The sequence below is a fragment of the Cupressus sempervirens genome, chromosome 5, assembly GCF_028749045.1.
Source record: "Cupressus sempervirens isolate cs-2001-9-10 chromosome 5, ASM2874904v1, whole genome shotgun sequence".
Classification (NCBI taxonomy): Eukaryota; Viridiplantae; Streptophyta; class Pinopsida; order Cupressales; family Cupressaceae; genus Cupressus; species Cupressus sempervirens.
The window spans coordinates 805,583,097-805,601,694 of NC_143122.1; positions in this window are offsets into that span (position 1 = coordinate 805,583,097).

Consider the following 18,598-nt stretch of genomic DNA (forward strand, 5'->3'; position numbering starts at 1 on the left):
ATGGATCATGTTTAGGTGTCATAGATTGCAAGAAATGTTGGATTAATATTTGATAATTTTGTACAATTAGGGCACTTGATGGACATTGCTAGTTGAGCATGGTGTTGAGAGTTATGACACATGGGGACAAAAGATTCAATAAACCTTCCAAATGAAATGAATTAGATGGTTCAACCTCACAATAAACAAAACTCATTTTGTTCTACCTTGCAATTTTTCATTGAAAGCATTTGTAATAAGTTGTTTCCTACAAAAAAGACTTCAAGTCTTAAAATCTTGAGATAGGCTATTATAGAGAGGACTAACATGACCCTATATGTATAAATAGATCATACACAATTTCCATGGACTACAATAAATGGTCTATCAAAGTTCAACACTTTTGTGTACTTGGTACACTTAAGGGACAACATGCTAATGATGTATAACATTGAGAGTTTCGATGTGTGGGGAAGTAAAATGAGATTATTCATATGGAAAATATTCCTATTCACATGTATTCATTATGATAGTTTGACACTACAATATAAACAAAATTTTTGTGCTATCTTGAAACTATTAACTGAATGCATTTGACACTTTTTGCATGAACAAAAAAAATGTTACCTTGCCAAAATGACTCTAAGTCTCCAAAACCTAAGAGAAGTTATTGTAGAGGGGCCTAACATAAAGCTATAAATATAATATATCATTTTTAGGTTCAAAAATTTGAAATAAATGGTGTATCAAAGTTTTAAAATTTTGCGTTCTTAAGACACTTATGAGATATTATCAATAGAGAATAACACTAAGAGTTTAGACATGATGAGAGGAAAAGTGGGACCATACTTAGTGTAAATATTTCTAATAAAAAAAAAAATCACTAATGATTAAACCCCATGAAAAGCACAACTCCTTTTGTGCTACCTTGAAACTTTTCATTGAATGGATTTTACCCTTTTTTTGTGAACAAAAATATTATTTCCATGCAAAATTGGCAGTATGTCTTAAAAAATTGGGACATGTTATTGCAAAGGGGCATAACATGACCCTATAAATTTAAATAGATTACACAAAGGTTCAACAAGTTGTAGGAAATGGTATGTAAAATTTGACAATTTTGTGCACTTAGGGCACTTAAGGGCACTTAAACAACATTTTTGGTAGGGTGTGGCATTAAGAGTTCTGACACATGGAGAGGAAAAACAATACCATGCCTAGGGTAAACTTGTCCAACCAGATACATTTGCACTAATTTTTGACCCCATGATGAACACAACTCTGTTGGGCAACATTGTGGTGGATTTTATAAAGTATGTATGTTTTTTCAATTGGTAAGAGACCAAAGACAAGAATAATTATTATAAGGTGTTGTACTTTAAGATTGTTATTTTTTTTATTAATATTGAGTTAACTTGAAACCAAGACCTCACATAAGAGGCTCACACTTTAGTCATAATACTAAAAAATGTATTATAGGTCATTCATTACTTGTTAATTTAATTTAATTTTAGTGTATAGTGATAAATGTGTATCATTGGAAAATGAAACATATCAAATATTATGGTAACATGTATTGAAACACATATGGAACAAAATATTGAAACAATTATTTTCCAAACACATAAAATATTATTTAATCATAGGAACAATGACACTAGCATTAGAAAAGCCACATAATGATTCCATAAACATAATTGGTACATACAGTTCACATAAGGAACAAATTATAGAAAAAGTCATGTTCTATTTATGAAACTATTTAATAAGTATGTATATACATATAGAATATGGCATAAATTACATCAAAAACAATTTTTTACTAAATGTGGCATATGCCATTTAAAAACATGTAAAAAAATACTTTAAAAATCTAAATACTTAGGTCACACTAGGCTACTGATAGATCATCAATATGAAGCATCTTCAATATGCAATCTTTAGCTTCAAAGGATCATGCACAAAAAAAAACTCAAACCATGATTATTATCATTTCAGTTATAAATTAAACTATAGTTTGAATTTCAAATTGAATCGTGCATTTAGCTTGACTCTATGTCTCCTAGCATTGTCAGAAATTCTTCTTACTTTAGTTATAAATTAAACTATAATTTGAATTTGAAATCGAATCTTGTATGTACCTTGACTCTATGTCTCCTAGCATGGTCAAAAATTCTAAAATATATCCTTGGTAGTGAAGGGATGTTGCAAAGACTAGGTATGTGACCATATGTGGATATGGATATGGATACATATACCAATACCAATATTGATATTGATACTGATACATATACCAATATAGATACTAATGCTAATACTAATATAAATATGGATATGGATATAGATATAGATATATCCTTCATTTCCTTAATCTTCTTTAGTTGTACTAATCATGAGTTTATTTAATAGATTTATCTTCTTATAAATTCCTTCTTTTCCTAATTAATAATAACATAAATTTCTTCTTTTCCAATAATAGGAAATACACTGACCAATGTCATCTCTCCATCTTTCTTACCTTCATCATGTGTAGTCAACTTTCTTTCTTAAGAGATATCAAATAGATCATATGAAAATATCCCATTTGATCTATACTAAATCTCATTCGCTATATATAAAGGTGATAATTGAAGTCTTAAATCCCCCTTTTAATGCATGATACCGTACCTCAATAGGCTACTTAAAGACTAGGATTCAAAAATATGTCAGCAATCCTTCAAAATTGATCATAAATATTTCAATAATGATTTCATCATGATGTAAATTCAAATCTACATTTAATAACACCAATCATTTAAAATGATCATTCTAATTTAGGTGTTGGGCAAGAGTTTTTCATGAAAAAACCCCCTTAGGTTATTAACTTAATCAATTCACTGATGAAGACTCCACACCAACACTTGGTGTGATCCATCCATTTTGTGTATTAGGTTTCTTCATTGGTGAACTCTTGGCTCTATCCATCTAATTTTTCAATAAGGTTTTATTCTCACCATATCTATAAAAAAACACTTTCTCAAAACCAAGTCCTTTGTGCATCTCCCTTTGGGCTTTAGCTCTCAAGTTTCTCATCAAGATCTATTTAACTAGCTTTGAATTTTTCCATGAGCTCAATAGCAATAGAAAGTTTATAAATCCTAAGAATCTCATGAACTCTTTTAAGTTATTTCTCATTCTGTCTAGATTCTTCATGATCAAGTTTCATTTATCCAATTACATAATTCAACCTATGGAATTCATCACATATGTTTGTTATGTTCTTCTCAAGACATTTTTCATTATTTTTCTTTACTTAAAAATCTTTTATCATTTTTACTACCATGACTTCACTATTATTCTTTATGTTTGCTTCTCAAATTCATATAATTGTCCCTTTAAGGCCTATGAGTAATCATTGGTTCCTTTATTATTTAACTAATAAACAAGATCCCTCCTCATCTATTTATTTGTTCAATTGTCCCCTCATATTATCAATGAAACATTAAACCTCCTTGAGTAACTTGTCAATATCTTAAAATGAAATCAAGAGTTATCTCTAAGAACCACTAGAAATTTTTTAATCACTCATTAGGATCTCCTTTAGGATATAGAATTAAACTAAAGCTCAAAGATTTGATACCAATTATTAGGATTAAGGAACACTTGGGGGTGTAAATTAGTATTCTAAACTTTTAAACCTTGTTATGTTGATTGCACAACCATAAATCAAATATAAATGAAAATAAACAACAAAAACATAAATGAATCATCCACAACATTATAACATCGTGATTTTTACATGGAAACCTTCTTAAGAAAAAATAATGATATAGATGGAACCAATGAATGATTAATTTGCATAATTAATAACATTGATAAATATTTGACTAAAAAATAGGGAATTCACTTGCATTAAGACACACCTCCTAGAGCTCACTACTCAAATTAAAACATATAAAGGTTGTCTCTCATACAAAATGATTGAACTAGAACCCAAAATAGGGAAATTAGAAATAAAATAGTCTATTCTTTTACAATTCCATGTAGGTGTGATAAAAAATCATCAACCTAACATATGCATGTAGGTTCTTTACACACATAACATGCCAATATATCATTTTCACTCTACTCTAGCTCAAATTAACTCAAAAAATTGATCTTATATATAAAGGAAACCGATATGACTAGGAGTCAACAAAGAGATAAGCATACCAACTAAGCACATGTCCACCAAGAGTGGATTATCCTCCATTGTGCATGAATGTATGTGCAATAATGAGAGGATAAGAATGTAAAAGTGTATCTCATAAAGAGTTATAGGAGACAACATGTGCTTAATTAGAATGCAAACTACTGTGTTGTCTACATGACAACTAATATGAAAATGCATTAACCAAAGTAAATTTAAATAAAGTATAAATAGTAAATACTTATTTACACCAACAGTAATCAAACTAGAAAGTGAGAAAAAGAATATTCAAATATTTGAAAAAGGCTGCAAACTTTAGGTATTTTCTTAGAAGGGATAATCAATTCACTTTGAATGATTTTAGTGATATAGATTGGGTAGGATGTGCAAAATGAAAAAATTATCACAAGTAGAGGTGCATTTTTATCTATAGATAAATTGGTCTCTTAATGAGTAAGAAGCAAGAATCAATGCCATTATGCACTATAGAGACATAGTATATTGTAGTATAATCTTGTTGCACAAATGTGTTATGGGTGAAAATTTCCCTACAAGATATTAAGGTTGCATATAATCAAGTAATTCCAATTACGTATGATAATATTGCTATTAATATTTGAAATAATTTAGTGATGCATTCAAGGACTAAGTATATGTATATCTAGTATCATTTCTTGAGAGATAAAATTGTAGAGAAGGAAGTTAAAATAGAGTATACACCAACCCATACATTATCAAATTGAAGACATATTTGCAAATAAACTATCAAAGGATACTTTTAAGTATCCCTAAGAAGAAATTAGAAGTTCATGCCCCTCCTTCAAACTAGATGTATAAGAGTGGTGCAATTTCCAAGGGAAAACATATTTCATATCTTTTGTCTCTTGATGTGGTTGATGCTCTCAAGGAGAGAAATGAAAGTTATGGTTTCTTAGTTGTAATTTTTCCTTGCAAAGATGAATTGTTCCTATTTGGAAAAAAATTTTTGTTAGAACCATACTTGGAGGAGGGGAGTTATTTTGTGTACCAATTTGAAGATTGTTAATATGTGGAGAGAAGAACAATACAAATATATCCCTATAAGGGGAAGATATAAAAAGGATGTTGACAAAATACTTTCCAATGTAATGCCAATTGTCCTTGATGTCAAAGGGGGGGAGAAGTTCATAGCGTGTCATCATGGTGTTATTTTTTTATTGGTATTACCATCAATAAAAAGGGGAAGATTGTTAGAAATGTGTATTTAATGTTTTCTTTGATGTCAATTTGTTTTGTATATTGTTCTCCACTTGGTGGAGATTCGTACAAATCCAATTTATTACCTAATGGAGAGAAGTTTCATGTGTATGAAAAGCTAAAATGTGCAAGAAATAACATTTGAAACCTAGTATTGGATGTTTAGATGACTTTTTTGATGTTTGGTGGTGATGATAATTTAGAAATTTATATACCTAGAAGCTGAAAAGTATGTGAAATTGGTCTATGTAAGAAGAGTATTTGGAATCTTTATGGGAGATTTCTCTATGTAGGAATTTGGAGGTTTATAGTTTTGGTGATGTCACATGTAAGTATGTGAATGTTTCACTATCCTACTCTTTGGATCACAAAGATTCAAGGATTTAGAATTATGTTTTGTTGTTTGTTAACAATATTGTTGGCTATTAGGAATATTTAAAATTAATTTGGAGAATGTTCCACATGAATGTTTCTTAGTGTGCAATTTTTTCGACATGTTCTTAACATTTTTACAATGTTCCAATTTAGATATATGACATTGTTTGGCTCCACAATTAAATTTATGTTTTTGTTTGACATTTTTAGTTGTGTTGGTCTTTGGTATATTTAATTATTTTTGGTGTTTTTATTTACAACAAGTTATTGATTTGGATGTGATTTCGAGAAAGATTTAAGTGGTTGATATCGATCTTTTATGCCATGTTGAGATCTGCATTAAGCTATGTGCATTAGAGAACTTTTTTGTGCAACAAGTTGTGTTCAAAATTCATTTTGGAGGATGATGCAGTGTGAAGTCCTTGATTAAATAATTTGTGGTAGGTGTATTATATTGTATTTGTCTTTGCTTTATCTGTTGAGGTTGACCATGTTAAGTGTGAATGCTCTTGGTAGCTGACGTTGTGCAATATTGTTTATCTCTACTATGGTCGACCTTCTTATGCCAATGCCATACCCTTTGTGAAGTGTTACAACCTCAAAATTGCATCAAAGATCAACAACAACCAATATAGGATGCAAGATGATTAAATGATTTGAACCATCTCATTTTTCCTATTTTAGGTGCTTGTTCAAAATACCTTCTCTCAACATATTTTCATTTCATATGAATACATTAGTCACAAAAATATCTTTTGTAGCTAAATACAAGGACCAATTATTTTACAATTGTGTTTATATGATAGTGGGCATATATAACAACACATATTTAGGCATTAATTTGGTTTTTGAATAACGGGATGCATTGTTTTAATCATAGTTTCATAAATATCTTATTTATTTAAAAATATTTTACACCATCCATTTTTTTCTTGTAGCTTTTATTTTTAAAAACCAAATTTTCAGATATTTTTCCTTTCTATGGATATTGCAACACAATCTATTTGGTTTTAAAGTGTTCAAAATAATTTATAAATAAAATCTCTACTTTTTCTAGCCAACAAACATATTTTCTTATTGTTTATAAATTATTAGTTTTTAAAACTTCACTATAAATGTAAATAAAAAATGTAAAATTAGGTTAAATGAATGTTAAATAAAAGTAAAAAATATGTAACTCAACTTAAATATAATCTTTAGAAATAAAATAAATCGTAATTATCAAATTGTTAGAGTAAAGGATTAATTTAAATACATTTATTAAATTATCATTGCTCCTTGCTTAAGATCTCACTTTATGCACATGCATTCTTATTAAATGTCATTTACCTCTCATTTACCTCTTAGGGTTTCCCTTTTATATTTTTTGATCTCCTTCTATAAGGATTGATCCATTGTATATTTTTCTTTTTCTTTTTGTCGAATAATATACTCTTGCATGTTTTAGAGCCAAATCCTTGCCTTCTCTTGTCATTTTCTTCTCCATGACAAGTTATTGCATGAAGATGTTTTATGGGATTTGTGGATTTGTTCTTATCATATCCTTCATAGAATTAGAGTTGGATCTACTGCAACTTGGTTGGGTTTATTGATGAAATCATGAACAAGGGTTTGTTTGATTAGATCTAGCATTTTTCTGTACTCATTTTTGGAAATAGGGGTCTCTTTGAAATTTAGAGAACTTTGAGTCCAAATGGACATCACAGTTGGATTCAAAGTGCATGAAAACTTATATTTCCATATAAAGGACTTCATTTTTTGAGACTAGGCAATTATGAGGCAAAACATCTTTTTCCTACCAAGGCCATATGGCCTCTACATTCACCCCAAGGTAGTTTTTATCAATTAAAAAAGAAAAAACAATACACTTTTTTAATTTTTAAAAGTGTTTCCCTTTTAATAAAAGCACAACCAATGTCCCATAATAAACACACAACCAATGGCCCATTGGTTGGCCACCACCAAAATAAGCTACTCCACCAATGAACCACCACAAATAGTTCACCACTGGTCTGTCCCCAATCTACCATCGAGGAGTCACCACTGTATCACCTTTGCCAGGAAAACCCACCAAGCCCTTTTTTCTTACTGGCTAGTCATATACAAGGACATGGGACTAATTTTTAAGGTCTGAGGGGGTTTCAAATATTTTCTTTTCTTTTTTGAGGCCCTACAATAGAAAACAAGATACCATTGGAAAGTTGATTCTGAGATGGGTAGATTAGTGTAGATTGTTTCTAGCTTTTTCTAGTATAATACCTTTTTCTATTAAAGTAAAATGTTCCTTTTTGTATTTTGGGGGGCATAAATTGCTCAATTTAGCTCCATTTTTCGATATGAAAGAAGTCTAAAATAGGTCTCTTCAAATTCTCTATTATTTTCATAATATTTTTCAAAGGTATACATGAGACTCAATTGAAGCTAATTTTCTATTGTATATACATTCCTTCTAGTAGGGGTTCATTTTTTTGCATTTTAGGGGGTGTTCTTTTATTCTTATTTTTGTCATTTACATCAATAAACTAGAACTATATCAAAACAAACACCTTATGAAAAATGTCTTTGACCTCTTCTTTTCTAGTTCCTATAAACCCACATAAAAATCACAGATGGAAAACTACCATGACACAAATTCTCCATTCAAAGGGTTTTTTTTCTTGTTTAGATGAAGTCCAATCAATATTTCTAAGTACCTACCAAACCTTGCAACATAGGGATAAGATGGATGAGGCCATGGGTTTGATTTATTTGAGTGTTTTAGATATCTTAAGAAATCATCTTAATGGGTGTGATACTTCTTGAGAGATGTGGGCCAAGTTCAAGAACTTTTTTGGTACTATTAATGAGTTTAGGGTACTTTAGATAGAGGCAAAGCTTACATCGCTGGTACCTGATTCTTTTTCCTCCACTGAGGACTTTCTAAAAAGATTTAAAAAATAGATATCATTATTATAGGGATGTGGCAAGAGCAAGATTGATACAAAGTGCATCTATCTAACTCAGTCAAAGCTTCAAGGGAACTTTTAGATTTCCACTGTGGATGCTTTGGGACCTAGACTTACCATGCCCACATTTGAGGTATTATGTGATTGGTTATCTATAGAGAGTGTGAATATTATATAGTTGGACTTTCTAATAGGATTAAAGAACCATACATTAGTTTCACAAACATTTATAGAGAAGCCAATGTAGAACTTGAAGTCCAAAGAAGATTCAATTAGTAGTGTGAGTTCCTCCTAGCCATCTCCTAGATTAGATACTCAAAAATCCATTAGAAGAGTAAACCTTCTAAGTTAAGTGAGTCTTCCTCTAAGACTAAGAATTTTATAGGTGATCCTTGTAGTTTTTGTGTCAAGGAAGTGTTGGAAATGTAAGAGGAGTAACTGAGAGGGGAGGGGTGAATCAGTTACCATGAAAATAAATTCTAGATCCCTTAGATGTCAATATAAATCAAAACTAAACTTTGCTAAAACTCAGTAAAAGTAGAACAAAAATGTTGTAACTTGGTAAACACTGAAATATCTCAGCAAATGCTTAACATGAAAATCTGAGATATTATCAGTGATTGACGTTATTTTAACTTAGTTTCAAACACATAAAAGAAATAACATGAATATAAGATTTTAATGTGGAAACCCAATTTGGAAAAAACCACCAATTGTAACTAGTTACTATTTAAGGTCACAAAACACATAATTAGGTGTGACCCTATTAGAGGATTTAATCACATTGTTAGGAGTGGCCTTGTTAGAGGTCTTTAGACAATTCAATAGAAATTCCACCTTGTTAAAGGATTTACAAATAGTTGTTAAGCCAACTCTATTAAGATATTTAGTTCACTACTACAATAGTTAGAGAGTAACAATGAGATGACTTGATTATTGATGAAACTTATTTGCTGATTACAAATCTCAATTCTGGGTTGTGTACTTGATCCTTCCAAATTGAATGTATCTTTGCATCTCAAAAAAGATATTATGCTTATCCTTCTAATTTGATTCCTCTAAGCATCATCAAATCTTAAATTCTAATCCACACATTCAATCCTCAAATTGACCTTATATTTATATCTTACACACTATCAAATTAGCTTGAATACAACTTAAAATATTTAATATTCACCTACTTAGTCAGCTAGAACAACAAACAAAACTATTTAACACAATATGCCAAAGCAAGAAAATCCTTTTTTAGGTACCCCTACTTTATAGATATTAACTCAAAGTGATCTTCCTATGTTAACCAAGTGAACTTAGTTAATATTGCATATTCTCAAAGTTCCTTTGGCAATCAAGTGAGCTTAGTTAACACTCAACTTCTACAAACTTTTCTTTGTTGCCTGAGTGAACTTGGTAGACACTATCTTCTAAACTAGGCAAACTCTAGAATGCTCAGTAGACACAAGAAACTATCTTCAATTCCCAAGTCAGCTTTACATACACTAACTGCAATGATATGACATTTTTTGTAACATCAAAGATAATATGCAATTAATTAATTATTCTAAACAATCTCCCTCTTTGGCATTGATGGAAACACAACATGTCATAATGCAATGAAATTTAGAGCAAGAATAATGTAAGTAATGTATCCTTAGTTTCATTCTAATTCTCATCTATGAGAACTCTCTCTATCAATGTGAACTCTCTGTTCCTTCAATTTCTCCCTTTGTCAACAAACCTCTATCTTTGATATTTTCCTCCTTGTCATCTCTTGAAATGATAAAATTTATGTGAGATATGATCTTATTAAATGTCATTTACCTCCCATTTACCTCTTAGGGTTTCCCTTTTATATTTTTTGATCTCCTTCTATAAGGATTGATCCATTGTATATTTTTCTTTTTCTTTTTGTCGAATAATATACTCTTGCATGTTTTAGAGCCAAATCCTTGCCTTCTCTTGTCATTTTCTTCTCTATGACAAGTTATTGCATGAAGATGTTTTATGGGATTTGTGGATTTGTTCTTATCATATCCTTCATAGAATTAGAGTTGGATCTACTGCAACTTGGTTGGGTTTATTGAAGAAATCATGAACAAGGGTTTGTTGGATTAGATCTAGCATTTTTCTGTACTCATTTTTGGAAATAGGGGTCTCTTTGAAATTTAGAGAACTTTGAGTCCAAATGGACATCACAGTTGGATTCAAAGAGCATGAAAACTTATATTTCCATATAATGCACTTCATTTTTGGAGACTGGACAATTATGAGGCAAAACATATTTTTCCTACCAGGGCCATATGGCCTCTACATTCACCCCAGGGTAGTTTTTATCAATTAAAAAAGAAAAAACAATAAACTTTTTTAATTTTGAAAAGTGTTTCCCTTTTTAATAAAAGCACAACCAATGACCCATAATAAACACACAACCAATGGCCCATTGGTTAGCCACCACCAAAATAGGTTACTCCACTAATGCACCACCACAAATAGTTCAACATCGATCTGTCCCCAATTTGCCATCGAGGAGTCACCACCGTATCACCTTTGCCAGGAAAACCCACCAAGCCCTTTTTTCTTAGTGGCTAGTCATATAAAAGGACATGGGACTAATTTTTAAGGTGTAAGAGGGTTTCATATATTTTCTTTTCTTTTTTGAGGCCCTACAATAGAAAACAAGATACCATTGGAAAGTTGATTCTGAGATGGGTAGATTAGTGTAGATTGTTTCTAGGTTTTTCTAGTATAATACCTTTTTCTATTAAAGTCAAATGATCCTTTTTGTATTTTGGGGGGGCATAAATTGCTCAATTTAGCTTCATTGTTCAATATGAAAGAAGTCTAAAATAGGTCTCTTCAAATTCTCTATTATTTTCATAATATTTTTCAAAGGTATACATGAGACTCAATTGAAGCTATTTTTTCTATTGTATATAAATTCCTTCTAGTAGGGGTTCATTTTTTTGCATTCTAGGGGGTGTTTTTTTATTCTTATTTTTGTCATTTACATCAATAAACTATATCAAAACAAACACCTTATGAAAAATGTCTTTGACGTCTTCTTGTCTAGTTCCTATAAACCCACATAACAATCACAGATGGACAACTACCATGACACAAATTATCCATTCAAATGGTTTTTTTTCTTGTTTAGATGAAGTCCAATCAATATTTCTAAGTACCTATCAAACCTTGCAACATAGGAATAAGATGGATGAGGCCATGGGTTTGATTTATTTGAGTGTTTTAGATATCTTAAAAATTCATCTTAATGGGTGTGATACTTCTTGAGAGATGTGGGCCAAGTTCAAGAACTTGTTTGTTACTATTAATGAGTTTAGGGTACTTTAGATAGAGGCAAAGCTTACATCACTGGTACCTAATTCTTTTTCCTCCACTAAGGACTTTCTAAAAAGATTTAAAAAATAGATATCATTATTATATGGATGTGAGAAAAGAAAGATTGATACAAAGTGCATCTATCTAATGTAGTCAAACCTTCAAGGGAACTTTTAGATTTCCACTGTGGATGATTTGGGACCTAGACTTACCATGCCCACATTTGAGGTATTATGTGATTGGTTATCTATAGAGAATGTGAATATTACATAGTTGGACTTTCTAATAGGATTAAAGAACCATACATTAGTTTCACAAACATTTATAGGGAAGTCAATGCAGAACTTGAAGTCCAAAGAAGATTCAATTAGTAGTGTGAGTTCCTTCAAGCCATCTCCTAGATTAGATACTCAAAAAACCATTAGAAGAGTAAACCTTCTAAGTTGAGTGAGTCTTCCTCTAAGACTAAGAAGTTTATCGGTGATCCTTGTAGTTTTTGTGTCAACGAAGTGTTGGAAATGTAAGAGGAGAAACTAAGAGGGGAGGGGTGAATCAGTTACCATGAAAATAAATTCTAGATCCCTTAGATGTCAATATAAATCAAAACTAAACTCTGCTAAAACTCAGTAAAAGTAGAACAAAAATGTTGGAACTTGGTAAAAACTAAAATATCTCAGCAAATGCTTAACATGAAAATCTGAGATATTATCAGTGATTGATGTTATTTTAACTTAGTTTCAAAAACATAAAAGAAATAACATGAATATAAGATCCTAATGTCGAAACCCAATTTGGGAAAAACCACCAATTGTAACTAGTTACTATTTAAGGTCACAAAACACATAGTTAGGTGTGACCCTATTAGAGGATTTAATCACATTGTTAGGAGTGGCCTTGTTAGAGGTCTTTAGACAATTCAATAGAAATTCCACCTTGTTAAAAGATTTACAAATAGTTGTTAAGCCAACTCTATTAAGATATTTAGTTCACTACTACAATAGTTAGAGAGTAACAATGAGATGACTTGATTATTGATGAAACTTATTTGCTGATTACAAATCTCAATTCTTGGTTGTATACTTGATCCTTCCAAATTGAATGTATCTTTGCATCACAAAAAGGATATTATGCTTATCCTTCTAATTTGCTTCCTCTAACCATCATCAAATCTTCAATTCTAATCCACACATTCAATCCTCAACTTGACCTTATATTTATATCTTACACACTATCAAATTAGCTTGAATACAACTTAGAATAATTAATATTAACCTACTTAGTCAGCTAGAAAAACAAACAAAACTATTTAACTCAATATGCCAAAGCAAGAAAATCCTTTTTTAGCTAACCCTACTTTATAGATATTAACTCAAAGTGATCTTCCTATGTTAACCAAGTGAACTTAGTTAATACTGCATATTCTCAAAGTTCCTTTGGCAATCAAGTGAGCTTAGTTAACACTGGTTCAATCCAAAATTTATTTCATTAATTGAGTCAGCTTAGTTAACACTCAACTTCTACAAACTTTCATTTGTCGCCTGAGTGAACTTGGTAGACACTATCTTCTAAACTAGGCAAACTCTAGAATGTTCAACAGACACAGGAAACTATCTTCAATGTCCAAGTGAGCTTGACATACACTAACTACAATGATATGACATTTTTTGTAACATCAAAGATAATATGCAATTAATTAATTATTCTAAACAATCTCCGTCTTTGGCATTGATGACAACACAATATGTCATAATGCAATGAAATTTTAGAGCAAGAATAAAGTATGTAATGTATCCTTAGTTTCATTCTAATTCTCATCTATGAGAACTCTCTCTATCAGTGTGAACTCTCTCTTCCTTCAATTTCTCCCTTTCTCAACAAACCTCTATCTTTGATATCTTCCTCCTTGTCATCTCTTGAAGTGATAAAATTTATGTGAGATATGACAAAAAACTTCTCCCAATTTGATATCTCATGCCAAAGACAATGTTCAATAAATATCAATGTACCTTATGTATTAATTCATTTTCAAGGTTCCTTTGTCAATACTGCATCAATTTATTGATCTTCAACATGCTTCGGTTGATGCATCACTAAATTTCATTTAGAGAGCTTCAGATAGAAGAATGACCCTTAGCTTACCTCTTAGATACAAAAATTCATCCTTAGGTAATGGCTTAGTGAATAGGTCTACAATTTTTACTTTTGTATTCACATATTCCAATCTTACCTCTTTATCTTGTAACAATTCTGTTAAAAATTGATATTTTATAGCAATGTATTTTATTTTGGTTTTCATCACTAGATTCTTTGATATATTAATTGCACTGATGTTATCATAGCATATAACCACTAGATCCTTGATCTCTATCTTCATTCTTGCCAACAATTGTTTGAACCAAACAATATTAGAACAATTCACTACTGATGTCACATATTCTGTCTCTACTATAGACTGAGAAATGCAATTCTATTTATTTACTATCTAAGACATTGGTCTTTTAGCGAGAAATAATGCTCCACCACTGGTGCTCTTTCTATCATCAAGCCCAATCAGCATCTGTGAATACTTTTAAATCAAAATTGCCTCCTTTTTTGTACCATAAACCATAGTCTTCAATAATTTTTGGATATATGATGATTCTTTTGATTGACATCATGTGATTTTCTTTTGGATTTGTTGAGAATCTTGCCACCATACTAACTATTAATGTAATATCAAGCCTTGTATGCACTACATACTGCAATTTTCCAATCATTGATATATGTGTGGTCTGATCTACCTCTTTGGAATCATCATTTTTGGAAAGCTTATGTCCAACAAAGATAGGAATTCCAATTGGTCTTGAATCTTCCATTCTAAATTTCTTCAATATCTCATTGATATATTTAGATTGAGTAATGTAGATATCATTTTTCATTTGTTGCATCTGGAATCCAACAAAGAAATTTATATTTCCAAACATAGACATCTCAAATTATTTACTCATTTCTTCCAAAAAGGCCTTGTACAAGTCATCATTCACTATAAATAAGGTGTCATCCATGAATATTTATGCCAAAACAATCTTCTTGCCTAGTCCCTCTTTGATATACAAAATGATGTTATCATTTGTTCTTTGAAAACCAATCTTTATCAAGTAGTTATGAAGTCTTTCATACCAACCTTTAGGAGCTTACTTGAGACCATATAATGCCTTATTTAATTTCTAGAACATATATCTTTTTCTAGGATCTACAAAACCTTCAGGTTGTTCTATGTAGACTTCCTCATCAAGAATTGCATTCACGAATATAGATTTTACACCCATTTGATAAATTTTAAATCCTTGTGAGTTGCATATGCTAGTAAAGTTCTAACACCTTCTAATGTTGCACTAGGAACAAAAGTTTCACCATAATCAATACCTTCTTCTTGAGAATAACCTTTACATACTAACCTTGCTCTATTTCTAGAAACTTCTCTATCTACATTTAGCTTATTTTTTAATACCTACTTTGTGCCAATTACATTTTTATCCTTGGGTCTTGGAACAAGAGTCCAACTTTTTTTCTTCTCTATCTACTCTATTTCTTCATTCATTAGTTTAATACAACTTTTATTATCCAAAGAATCTTTAACATTTCTAGGTTAAATTTTAGCAAGCAAACATGTAACTTTTAATTTGTTTTTTGTCATTATTCCATCTAACTTGTCTCCAATGATCTAATTAGGTGCATGATGCCTTTTGACATATCTTACTAACATAGGTACTTTGGATTTGGAGCTCTTTTTACTGATTTATTCATGATCTTCTATATCAAACTTGAGTGCCACTATCTATAACTCAGGTTTGTCAGACTTGGTTTAATCTAACAATAGCTCGTAGCTTTTGACTACAACTTGGGTCCTTCAAACTATAACTCAAGTTTTACTAATTTTAACTGAGTAGATTTTGGGGACTATGGGGACTTGGGAGGTGAGGCCTCCTAACTTCTAGATAGATTTTCCAAAGCATTAGGTTCATAGTAAACAAATCTTCTATGATTCTTAGGTTCTTTATTGCTTTTTTCTTCACTCCTTTTTGTAAACTCATTAATTCTCAAATGTGCACTTTCTATGATTTTATATGTAAATAGATTCAAACATTGGTATGCTTTACATCTATAGGAGTGTCCTAAGAATATGCCTTCATCACTTTTGACATCAAATTTACCTTTCCTAGATTCTTTCAAGATATAACATTTGCTACCAAATACTTTCAAGTAACTAAAATTAGGTTTATATCCATACCATTTTCCATAAGTACTTTTATTTGAGTCTTTCTTCAATTATACTCTATTCAGGATATGCACTGTAACACTAATTGCTTCCTTTTGGTATTTGATTCCAACATTCTTTTCTATTATCAATGTTCTTGCACAATCTATGATAGATTTGTTTCTTCTTTTAGTTATACCATCATGCTAAGGTGCACTAGGGATTGATACCTATTTATTAATTCCTCTTTTAATGTAGAATTCATTGAACTCATTGGAAATGAATTCACCACCTCTATCTGATCTTAAACATTTTATCTTCTTACTAATTTGTTTCTCTACTCTTGTTAGATACCATAAAATTTTTTGAATAGCTTTAGATTTTTATTTTAGATACATTACAATCATCATTCTAGAATAATCATCAACAAAAAGAATGAAAAAATTATCTCCACTGTAAGTCTCTATTCTAGTAGGTCTACATAAGTCTGTATGTATAAGCTCTAAGACTTCTTCTAAATTATAATTTTTGCTTCTGAAACTAGTTTTTCCATCTTACCAATTTGACAATTTTTGCACGGGACATAGTTATCATAGTTATCCAAGTCATAGTTATCATAGTTATCCAACTCAAAACCTATCAATCTTCCAACTAAAGCATCCAAAGTTATAATACTATTTGGATCACATCTCATTTCTTGAATAGTAGACACTCTAATCTCATAGATAGGAAGATGGGTTCTAAGTATCATGCTTACAACTATTTTTTCATCAATGTCTCCTCCAGATCCTTTCATTAAGCTCACACTTGCTTTAATTCTTTCACATATTTTGCAATGGTTTCATCTTCTCTCATATTCATCTGATCAAACTATCCTCTAAATTTTTTGTCTTTAGCTCTTTGAGCATTGTCATCTCCTCCATGTATAGCTTTTATTTTGACCCACATATCATAAGTTGTAGTGTAACTTTTGACTTCATCAAATTCAACATAATTAAGAGAAGCAATTTCAATCATCATAATGTTATGATTTTTATTTTTAGCAATATCTTTGACTAATAATGTTCTAGTACGAGTCTTGTATTCACTATCATGATATTTACACCCTAAATCACTAATAGTTTTCAAATGTGACCTCATAAGTCCTTATCATGTTGCAAAGTTATCTCGGTTCAACTTGGGAATCTCTCTTTTGTAAGGCATCATGATCTTTATCTTTTGTCCTTAAAAACCTTCTCTACAAGAACCAAAATCTTTGATACCAATTCTTGGAAATATAAGAGTAACTAAGAGGGGAGGGGTGAATTAGTTATCACAAAAAAAAAATCTCAAATGCCTTAGATGTCAATATAAATTAAAATTGAACTTTGCTAAAACTTGGTAAACACACAAGAAAAATGTTGTAACTTAGTAGACACCAAAATAGCTTGGCAAATGCTTAACATAAAAACCTTGAGATGATTGTTGTTGCTTTAACTTAGCTGCAAACACATAAAATAAATAACATGAACATAAGATTTTAACATGGAAACCCAATTTGGGAAAAGCAGCCAATTGCAACTAGTTATTGATTTTCACTCTTTTCAAGTGAGCCCTACTAGGAGCCAATCCTATTAAATGTTACAAAACACAATTTTAGGTGTGACCATTAGAGGATTTAATCACTTGATTAGGAGTGGCCTTGTTAGATGTCTTTAGACAATTCAATAGAAATGCCACCTTGTTAGAGGATTTACTAATAGCTATTAAGCCAACTCTGTTAAGAGATTTAGATCACTACTACAATGGTTAGAGAGTAACAATGAGATGACCTCATTTCTAATGCAACTGAATTTTTTATTACAAATCTTAATTTTTTCTTGTATACTTGATCCTTCCTAATTGAATGTATCTTTTCATCTCAATAAGGATATTCTTCTTATCCTTCTAATTCGCTTCCTCTAAGCATCATCAAATCTTCCATTCTATTCTACACATTTAATCCTCAACTTGACCTTATATTTATATCTTACACTATCAATTTGGCCTATATACAACTTACAATAATTAATATTTATCTTTTTAGTCTAATGCAAGAGCATCCTGGGTGCAAGGGCAATCTTGCATCACCCAAAAAAATCTTAGTTTTTAGTCTTTTATATATTAATAAGGACTAATAGATAGGGTGGTTACTATTTATGGGAACTTACTATTTTTAGTAAGTTTTTCATACGAGCTCTTTTCTATAGGAAGCTTCATTTTCGAGTTATAAGCCTACCATAAAAATCCCATTGCTCTAGCTTAAGTATCAAAGAAATTATTGTAGATTTTTGGTGGAACAAT